The sequence below is a fragment of the Ptiloglossa arizonensis genome, chromosome 1, assembly GCF_051014685.1.
Source record: "Ptiloglossa arizonensis isolate GNS036 chromosome 1, iyPtiAriz1_principal, whole genome shotgun sequence".
NCBI lineage: Eukaryota > Metazoa > Arthropoda > Insecta > Hymenoptera > Colletidae > Ptiloglossa > Ptiloglossa arizonensis.
The window spans coordinates 7,737,575-7,748,243 of NC_135048.1; the positions used below are offsets into that span (position 1 = coordinate 7,737,575).

A 10,669-nucleotide genomic window follows, 5' to 3' on the forward strand; every position below is an offset into this window, starting at 1 on the left:
GGAGAATCCTATTATCGAATTGAATTAAACTTTGACATAAATAGGGCATTCCGAGTATAAAAAGGACAACTTTTCCATCGCCATAATATCCTTTTCTTTTTGTATATCTTTCTAAGTAGTAAAACGCGTTACATTGTTAAGAATATTAAAAATAAAGTAATTCATGACAGTATAATAAAATATCAAAATAGTCCGTGAACTCTTCTACGAGATTGAATTTTTGTCAAATGTCGCTTCTTTTCGAAATGCAGCTGCTACGAAGGAAAGTTTAAAATACAAAATAGTGATTTTTAAAATCGCATAATGCTAGAAACAACATTTAAAAAAGAATTTAATACTCGAGATTCATGACGGCACTTTAGTGAATCTTAGATCTCGAGTCGAAAATCATTTTGCCGCTATTTAAGGTTAAGAGGTTATTCTTGATCGGTCACGTGATAATAAATCGAATATTTAAAGAAGTTACGTACATTTACTTTTAATATGTTTCTTACAACCATAATGAAAATAACTAACTAATGAAGATCGTTAAAAATGTTTGTTTTTCAAGCAATCTTCGACCATCCATTTATTATCCCTTTTAGGTATTGTAAAATTTTTTAAATAACAAAAGATTCTACAATCGTGAAAAAGATAAGTCATTCAGCGTTTCCAATTAAACAAAAAATGTAAATTTTTAAGCAGAGAAAGCGGACAGGGAACACATATCATAATTGGGACTAAATAATTTGGGAACCTGCCTGTCACGGCACGGTAAACTCTATGCAGACTTAATGGTACCCTAATGTCCGGTTATTGTATGATCGAGGATAGGTCGAATATCCGATTGTTCTTTCTCTCTCACTCTGTCGCTGTGTTTCGTAAGAAATGTGTCAATATTGACGCACTGGCATCCTGTAAGACGAGACCGATTTCCTGGTTAAAGCGAGCCGTGGCTTTCGTGTCGTGACACTGATCTGTAAACGGGTCGTGGCACCCAACGCTCGAGGTACGTTCTCCGTAAAGTGGCCGACGTTTTGACATTTGCGAGCGGGAAACGTGTCGACTTTAGAACGCGCCGCGATAAACCGCAAGACGTGATCGAGAATGATATCAGTCACGGTTCCACGATAACGACAGGCCGCGCTGATATTATCCAGATAAGAAGTCTCGACCACATAACTGAAACAGTACCCCTTTTTTCTTCTTTTAGTCTCATTAGGCGTCGCGCTTTCGCAATTATCTTAATGGAAATTATCGGTACCGGTTATTAGAAATTTCTGAAAAACCATAGGAAATATTAACAACCGTCGTGGACACTGGCAAGACACCCCAGATGCTCTGAGGTTCTTCGGATGAGTAGTTAAAGCGAAGTGATGCCACACTTTGTGAAATTGGACTAGTTGGCCGGAAAATTTGGAAAAATGAACAGGTAATGAGAATTTTTTCATATTGGTACACTGATGAAATAAATCTTGAGATCGAATACCCCAAAGGAAAGAATATCAGTGATAGAAGAAATATTGTGAGGTTGACTTGTTAAATATTTAATATCTTATTTAGGAGACATTCAGATAATTATTACTTTACTGGTATTATAATATATTTGAATATCATATAATTTTCGAAATATATAGTTGAGGCTTGAATAAAGTGCACTGTACTATTTTTGTAACTTCTTTTACAATACATTATGAATTTGCTTATTTTTTCTAGTTTATGAAGATATATATAGTTTATCTGACGTTATTTTGATTTTCCACTAAAGAAAATGTTTACAGAAGCTTACAGCACTGTTGTTTGTTGTTTTACACTGTATACCGTATATGTAAAAATGAAATTAGTACAATAAACATACTTCATTGATATTTTGCGTATCCATCGACCATCATACGTATATAAAACTTAAAATACACGATGTGGTAATGATTTGTACAAATTACAAATACACAAGGTGTTCAATAGATTCTCATACAAAATTTGCTAACATATTACATCGCTACAAATAAGAGAGAAATATTAAATGCTTTGTTAAAAAATCATTAGGTTTTTATTCGCAAATGAGGAATAAATGCTTAAGCGGGTAAATACTTATTTATTACGTATACGATAACTACGTTATATCGAAGTTCGTTTAAAATAGTAAGTATTTCAATTGATATTTATTCAAATACTAATTTTACACATATCTAAAATAAGTATCTTTACATGCATCTCAACTTACTACCCTAAATATTGCTCAGAAAAATTTGAAACCGAAGTAATTTCACAGGGTTCGTTTCGCTCTTATAATATTCTTAGTATCATAAAACGCGACAAATTGATGATTGTGAAGATTTGCGAATCAAACTTAACCGATTAGTAATTTGATAGTGAAACATGACGAAAACTGACTGCTTTTGATTTTAACTAGTTAATTAGAAGCTTCTAACGAGAGAACATCCCAATACCTGTTATTCGTACTGCTATCAATTTGTAAACCATCGAAGAGCATGTGTGAATTTGAAGTTATTGTTGTCCGATCTTGTAATTATTTTGAGCAAGTATCGGATACCTGATAGACCGACAAAATGGCTTACTATATGCCTGTGACCCTCTAATCACTTTGAGTGGCGTTTTGGAGCCCCTTTGTATTAGCGTGACAGTTTTAACGTATCTAATCATCGGGACGTTAATTGCATCGGGAGCTTGTAAATTAAGGTGTCATGTAATTATGAATCGGTTGTAAAACAGCTCGTTGCCCGTGCGGCTAACAGGTGTGACTGGTTATCGCTTGCTTCTCAACTGGAGTTAATTATTATTTTTAATGATCACTGTACTTGGTAGGGCGCTTGTCCAGCCGTTCCCTAGAAGGCAATTATCAATCAATCGTGTTTATTAATGTTTCATCAGAATCAGCAACAGCGTTCAACGGAATTGTGATCGTTTATTCGTTCCCGATTTCAATGAACGTGATTTGTGATCCAGTTACAAGTGAAATTTCAAGATCGTAGGATTTTTTCAATAATAATCTTCGAACGTGAAATCACGAGTACTCTTTTGAAAACGATTCCACGGCCGTACGTACCATTTTGTCCAGTCGTGGCATCGCGATATTAAATTTCGTCACGACTGAGATTCTTTTAGACTAATCTCCGCGTTGAACTGTGCCTGTTTGTTCTTCAATTAGCACAGGCTCCTTTCGTTGCAGAGCTGCTCGACAGACTACCTCATTTGCACGGCCTACTTCTCGCGAGATTCCTGCTTCGTTACGCCTTTCCTTCCTCTCCTCCCTTTCTCAAAGGGTGGCAGCCATGACTTTGATTTATAAAACAGGGTGAGTCACTTGGCCACCTTAAATTACCTGATGTAACAGTAACTTACATCACTGAGCCGCGTTAACGCTCTGTCTCGGTATTTCGATGACCTTCTGAATGTTTCATTTAACTCGTTAACTGTGTCGAGTTCAATAATTGCACTTAAAACGAATATTTAATAATTACACCCTCGCGAAAAAAGGTGCACGCGCCGTTTGCGTTTTTTTTTTTCTTTTTATTCTCATCGCAAAGTCGTACTCGACATTTTTGCGTTTTTCTGTTAAAGATTAAGTCGTCTTTGCACGTCCCTAACTTTTTCAGAGACAGTCATTTTATTGTTAAATCGGTATTAAATTTTTTGTATATAATATTGACAGTTTGCAAATTTGTTGTACACACAGATCACGCGTTAAGGTAACAACAAATTTATGAAGTTTTCCAATGTAATAATCTAGGCGCTTGTATTTCAATGTATAAACGTAAAACGTATAACACCATGACAAATGGTATCACCAACTTAGAAAGGGTTAAGTGATTTATTCGTTTACAGATTCAACTTGACGCACAGCAGCGAATATACTTCTTTTTTTTTGTTTTTTTTTACGCGGTGTCACGAATGTATTATTATCATTAAAGGTGGTCAAGTGAGATGACTCACCCTTTCGAGCTCTCCCGCAGAAAATATTCGACGTTCGCGTGTGGTTCATGCTTCCGTTGGTCCATTTTTCCCAACAGAACAAACTTAGGCATCCAAATATCCAGAACCGGATGGACGGTGCGCACGCACGTGCATACGCGTCCGTTCCTTTCGCTTCTTCGTGTAAGTACTACGCCGTTCTACGGTCTTATATATGCATCCACGCGTACGTGTTTCGCTTACCGATCGATTATTCCTCCATGGGTTTTTTTCTCCTTCCTCTGCCGATGGCTCGTCACGTGAACGCGTCGTCGAAGAACAGAAGGAAAACGGTAGCTCGCGGATCACCAAACCCTGCGAGGACTTTCTCCGCGATCGTTCCTCGCTCTGCCTACTAATTCTTCGCTTTTACCTTTTCCTTTTATCTCCGCATCTTCTTTCGGTTCACGAGCCTGATCATTTCTCTGCCCTCTGCAGGACATTCTCGATCGCAAATATTTCGCGGACTTTGATTCGATTTTCTCCGGTAAAAATGATTCGAGTCCGAGATACTCGTTACAGTCACGGCAACGATTCACTCTCGATTCGTTTTCGATTAAAATTTCACGATTTGTAACTCGCAGCCGGTAACAAGTCGAAGATTTTTCGATACAAATATGACAGCTTGCAAGTAACGATAGAAACGATAGTCGGTACAATCGATTTCCATCGATGAAGAAATGATCAATAGAACGATAATATCAACACAATAGTTAACTTCTTTAACTAATCGTAGACGACACATACGTTTACGATTAGTTCTAAAGTTATTTTAAATACTGCGACATGGAGGTAATCGTTAAAATTGTAAATGAATATTCATAATTTTAACGATAAACTATGATCGACTGTGTTATATCAGCGAATAAACGTCGGTAATAAATTACTACGTGTATATTGTTTGTACCCGCTCGTGATCAAGAATATTAGCATTTTTTAATCGAAAGAGTAATTTTTGTCTAAACACGTTTCGTGTCAAGTTTGAATAATTGTAAATAGTGTGGCTAACGATCGGTAAAGATATCTTGATACATTTTATTATCCAATGAAGCTTGTATCGAGTAAGGTCAAATCGAGTGTTAATCGAGTAAGGTAAACGTGGATAATCGAGTTATCGAATCGCGTGAATCGTTGAGAAAAACTTTGAATAGCACTTAAAGAATCGATTCGTTACGGTGTCATCGATGACCGACGCTGTATCGATCACCGAGTGCGACGTTGGAAAGGGTCGGGCAGTTCGCGTAGAAAACAACGATACTAGCGAAGCTAGGTAACGCGTGTTCACCGTTTACCTGCGCGCACGTACACGCAGGTATACGTACAACGACGAGAGTATGATGTCACCGGTCCGAGGTTGGTATTTGGTACAGGGGAACGCGTGATCCGCATGAAAAGCTCGCGACACGAAGCGGCGGCTCTCCGTCGAGCGATTTGGTCAGTCGGTTCTTCGCCATATCCGGTCACCGTCGGGCGCACGCGCGCGCTACCGAGAACCGGAAGTCACGGAGACTCCAGGGGATTCTCCGAGCGTGCCCAGGCCTCCTGCCTCGAACGCTTTCTACATCTCTGTGAGTACGTTTTTGTCCAACCTTTAGGAGACTCGCCACGAACTTTTCGGTCGAGCTTCCGGCAGCTTGGCGCGCTATTCCTCGCGGAGCACGCAGCGCGCTCGCGCCGATTCTCGAGGATTCTGAGAAAGTTCCGTCAGGTGCACGGTCACCTGTAGCCCGGTGTTTCGATTTTTAGCCCGTATTTCGATCAGGTAAGACATCATGACGAATGACTCGATTATTAGAAGATGCAGATCGAGAACTCTTCAATTCTCTGTCACACGGTTACGATTGATACCATCGAGAGAAGTGAACAGTGAGAAACGTGAAATTTTTCGTACAAAACATTTCTTGCAAGAATTTCGTCGATATTACGACTCTCAGGGGCATTTTTGAAGCTGTTTCTGTCCAATTGTCAGATTGCAAGTGATTTTCGAGATAATCGATTTTGAAAATGCGAGGCACGAGACAAACTTTAAATGGCCTTACCTTTGTACAAATTTAAAAATAAAAAGAACTAATTTCAGCTACTAAAATTAATTTGTTGAACAATACATTTTGACCAAGGTTAAATAACCTGTTAGACAAAAAATCTCTCTCTGTATGTTCTCTTTCTTAATGAAGTTTAATTTCGTTGTTAATAAATGAAGATATTTTGTATCACTGAAGATGATTTACAATACGTACAGGATTACTAAAAAAAATTGTTAAAAATAATGAATAAATAAATGAATAGTACTTTTTTTTTTAAATTTTATTAATTACTAAATATTTACAGTATTTCAGATTAAAGAACAAGTTTTTGCCCCTAAATTACTACCTTCATGTATACAACCGTGACATTTTTTTTCAATTAACACACGTCCCGAGTATTTTCGAAATTGATCTTTTATATTTTCTATACCTAATACTCAATACATATAATTTGTATAACTTTGTACTACACACATTTATTCTTTTATATTTACCATTTTGTATTTTATTATTAATATTTTATATTATTTACGAAAATGATTAAAATAAATTAGTTGAAACGTCAAATACACGAGCAGACTTCAATTTGTAATAAACTGTTTTCTACAAGCAGTAAGTCAAGCTTTTATTGCATACAAACGGTTTAATAGAATACTAACTCAGTTGGCGATTAATAGATCGTGGAGCATATGCAAAAAGTATACAAAATATATTTTATAAATTTATACAATAATATTAATGTTAGGTGTACAAATTAATTCTCGTCTTTTAAATTAATTTAACCGCAGTATTTATTTAAGTTAAACTATTTTCCCGTCACGTTAAGGTATTAAAGTATGCATATAAGTGTTAAGACTAATTTTAAAATGGTAGAACCCGACTCTATAACCGACACAATGTTAAAAAATAATAATAAATACGATGGTGTCCCAGAAACACAGATTGGACACGATGTATACTTTTCGAATTTCAATTAAAAAAAATACCGCGGAAACCAAGATTAATTGTGGTGAGAGAGCTCCTAGCTCCTTTCGACTACCATTTCTTTCGATCGCTTCAATAATATTTAACGGATACGCACTTAAAAACACTAAAAGACATTAACAAAGGCATTGTCAATTTCATTTACTCGAAATCGCTATATTTCTCTCTTGAGAAAATTCGCCAGCTATCTGAGAAATGGCCCAAAATGTATAACAGCTGAAAAGTTTAATTAAACGATTTGCAAATAAACATTAAATTTCTTTTAAAGAGGCTGAGACACCTAATATTAATCGGTACACATAATATCTCTGTCTACCTATGTGCATACATTCTACGTATATTTATAGCACATATTTTTCGTATTCGCATACGCCATACATGCATAAAATCATGTAGAGTAGAGGAATGTCTATAACTTGGGAACAAGGTCGGTCAGAGCACAGGTTTACATCATACGAACACTCCTCGTTGTTTTTATAGTATATCCTGTAATCCGCTGAGTGTGACTTCCACACTATACACCTTGTATATAATAAATAAATAAATCGCGATGGGACTATTATCGCACGAACTCGAGATACTTCTGGGAGTGAGATCAGCGTGGTCCGGTCATTAGCGTGCGCGCAATAGATAGAAATATTTTTATTAACGCCTTGGCTTCGACCGGAAGGTGGTAACGCGTTAAAATCGGCAATACGCGGATCGGGAACAACAGAAAGGCGCCAAGAAGAGGGAAGAAGCGAACGCATCGGTGCCCCCCCGACCAATGGAACAAGAAGGGAGCCTTTCCCCTCTCGAGTGGCTAGGCTCTTGCTCTTCTCCACATCCGGCGTCGTTCCTCGACGTCTTCGAAGCCGCGACGCCCACGCTATCAGTTATTTGGCGAGCCTCCAACCTCGTGCAGGTGTCTCTCGAATTACGCGTCGATCTCGCGGACTTTCTATCCGTCCTCTTCGTCCTCTTCGTCCCCACGACGACGATCGCTGGCGCCGCGAACAACGTTCGAGCATACCGTGTATTAAATCTTCTTTTCGGATGGTATTGTGTGACTTCGTTAGAAAACGCTAATTCGGGCCGACATTTACGATACTTTGATGGCAGTTACCGTGCGAATAACGAAGATCGAGTGAGTAAGACAACGTCGTTCGAACCATTACAGTTTCACGAATTATTTATTCGGTCGTGGAGGTCTTTCGACCCGTTTCTAGAGTCGCAATCACAAACACTGGCATTCCTTTGCTCATTACTACGAATCTTTTTATCGCGATCGTGGATTTCGAGAACGCAATGATAATACCATTTACTTAGTTGGTTACTCGTAGCTCTTCGAGACCGTGGAAAGGAAGAGATCGAGATTTGTTAACCAGAGTGAATGATTCTGTGACGAATAAGAAGAATTTTTAACGTACAGTGTGATTCTAGACACAGGGACGAAAAGCTGTAACTTCTATTCTGGGAAAGGTGTAAAATATTGATACGGGAGAAAGAGGAAAACAATTTTTAAAGATCGGTGGAATGTGGATATGGTGGAACCTGCTGAAATTATAACATTTTGAATATCAATGCAAAGTGATAAAAAGAATGTATGTAAAGGAAGAATATATAGTTTACACAAAAAAGATTATATTATCAAAAGATAGCAAGATTAAATTTGTTGTACCTATACTTAGAAAAGAATTACAGCTTGCCCTAGTTTCTAGAACCAGCCTGTGGATTGTTCCTATGTATCATTAATTTTGGATCGATACTGTTTACTACCACCAGGATTATTAATTATTTTCAGAGTTCGCATTGTTTCAACTGGACGCCTCGAAGGCAAGATGTCGGCATAGCTGATGTTTTTCACAATTCGGCTGTGTCACATCCAGCCAACCGAACGTCTGGATATCGGCGCGAGCTTTGCTTGGCAAATTGCGATATCCTTGTTGTTTGTTTGAGCAACTGTGTCGACGTTTGCACGCCTGTCCAAGCGGCGGTAGAAGGAAATGATCAAGAAGTAAAAGTACTTGAGAGATAAGAAATTTCGTTACTGAACAGCTCTGTGATACCGGTAACGTCTACCTCGTCAACACTAAATCGTCGTAATTATAATAGTAAACTCCTGACCGTGGCACAGAACGCGAGCGATACGGTCTTCCGGTTCTAGCGATACCAGTGCTTCGTTTATTTTTGTGGATCAACTTTCACGGATTACCTTATTTCGGTTGGTTTATAATATTTAATAATTTTTTTTCCAAGTTACAGATAAATTGTAAATGTATTGCGTAAAATACATTAGAAAAGTTCATTATATAGTTTCATGAGGATATCTGTATACATAACGTGTGCGAATGTACACTTGGAAAGTATTAGGGATAGCAAAGTGAAGATATCATTTTGTTCATATTATAAAGATATGGAAGGACTTTTGGATCATGCATATTACTGTTGTGCTCCCCCCCCCCCCCCATACACTAAAGGGAGGAGAAGCTTCACTCAGATCTGATCTTACGCCTTTAGATTACATTCTTTAGAGGTTTATTAAAAATAAAGTTATATGCTGCATATTATACATTACAAAATGATTGATATTAAACTGTCACGTACATGTATGTTTCTTTCCTGAAAGAGTTGAACAATAAAGGATAGAACAACAATATGAAACAAATTACAAACGTAACGCGTATCTCATCAATAATACAATTGTATATAATGTTTGATTCTGATGACGTAATGTTAACGAAATCTCGATTACTTACGTGACATAGAATATTGATTAATGATCGTTAACCATTTATTATTAGGATGAAGACTCGATTGTTAATTAATCGCCATTTAATTTATTTTCAATTCAGATTTGTCCGGAATCCGGAGAAATGGAAATTATTTTACGTTGGAAGAAGCAAAGTTCACTATGTGAAATTAAAATAAAGATTAACGACACGGTTTTTTATAAATTTTCAGCGAATCATATGCGGTACACGTAAATCGTTTTTGACCGAACTTCTACCGGATGCGATGCCGTCTCCAATGGAAAGCATTGTAACGTGCGGTGCACGCTAATTAATACATTAGAAGGACTATTCTTTCGACTCAACGAGCCTGAGGTCTCCGATATAACCCTAAACGTCCTCCACGAGACGTACATCCACCTAATATGGTATAGAAAAGCGAAGTATACTGAGAATGTACACTATTATGTTTAAAAGTCAGTAAAAAATAATTATATATTAACGAAAACAATTTCAGTGACCTCCAATACAATTGTCATGTTTGTACGTACATTTTATTCGCATAGTATTTTGTACATACTTTCTGGATATTGTAAATTAGTTTGACAGTATTGTTATCTTCTGAAAGTATTTTTAACTTTAACTGACAAATAATTTTGATAGTCAAGGAATTTTAGATGATATTATTAATTTATACGATGTACGTAGATTTTCGTGATTGATTGTAAATAAATGCTTTAGATCTAACAGCATTCTTATATTTCTTTTTTTTTCTTACTATACTATCATTGTTTAGAATTGTTTTGTTTTCAGTAAAATGCAAGAATGAACTTAACAACGCAATGAACCTGTACAATGAGGAATTATGTCTGGATATTATACACAGTGTTCTACCTACATTAAATGAAAAGGAATTCAAAAAGTATACCCTTTAATGTTAGTATATGTATTAAGAATTATAAATATAAGAAATGCAATTTTTTTTCCTTGATTTTGTTA

The 10,669-nt window shown here is 36.8% G+C and overlaps 1 long non-coding RNA gene across 1 annotated transcript; it reads left to right on the top strand.

The window, feature by feature from the left end:
- Window positions 1–8,995: 8,995 nt before the first annotated feature.
- LOC143151189 (uncharacterized) lies at window positions 8,996–10,637 on the top strand. Its single transcript, XR_012993258.1, has 3 exons — window positions 8,996–9,162; window positions 9,903–10,146; window positions 10,484–10,637. It is a non-coding gene; the product is annotated as an uncharacterized LOC143151189 (long non-coding RNA).
- Window positions 10,638–10,669: the final 32 nt, after the last annotated feature.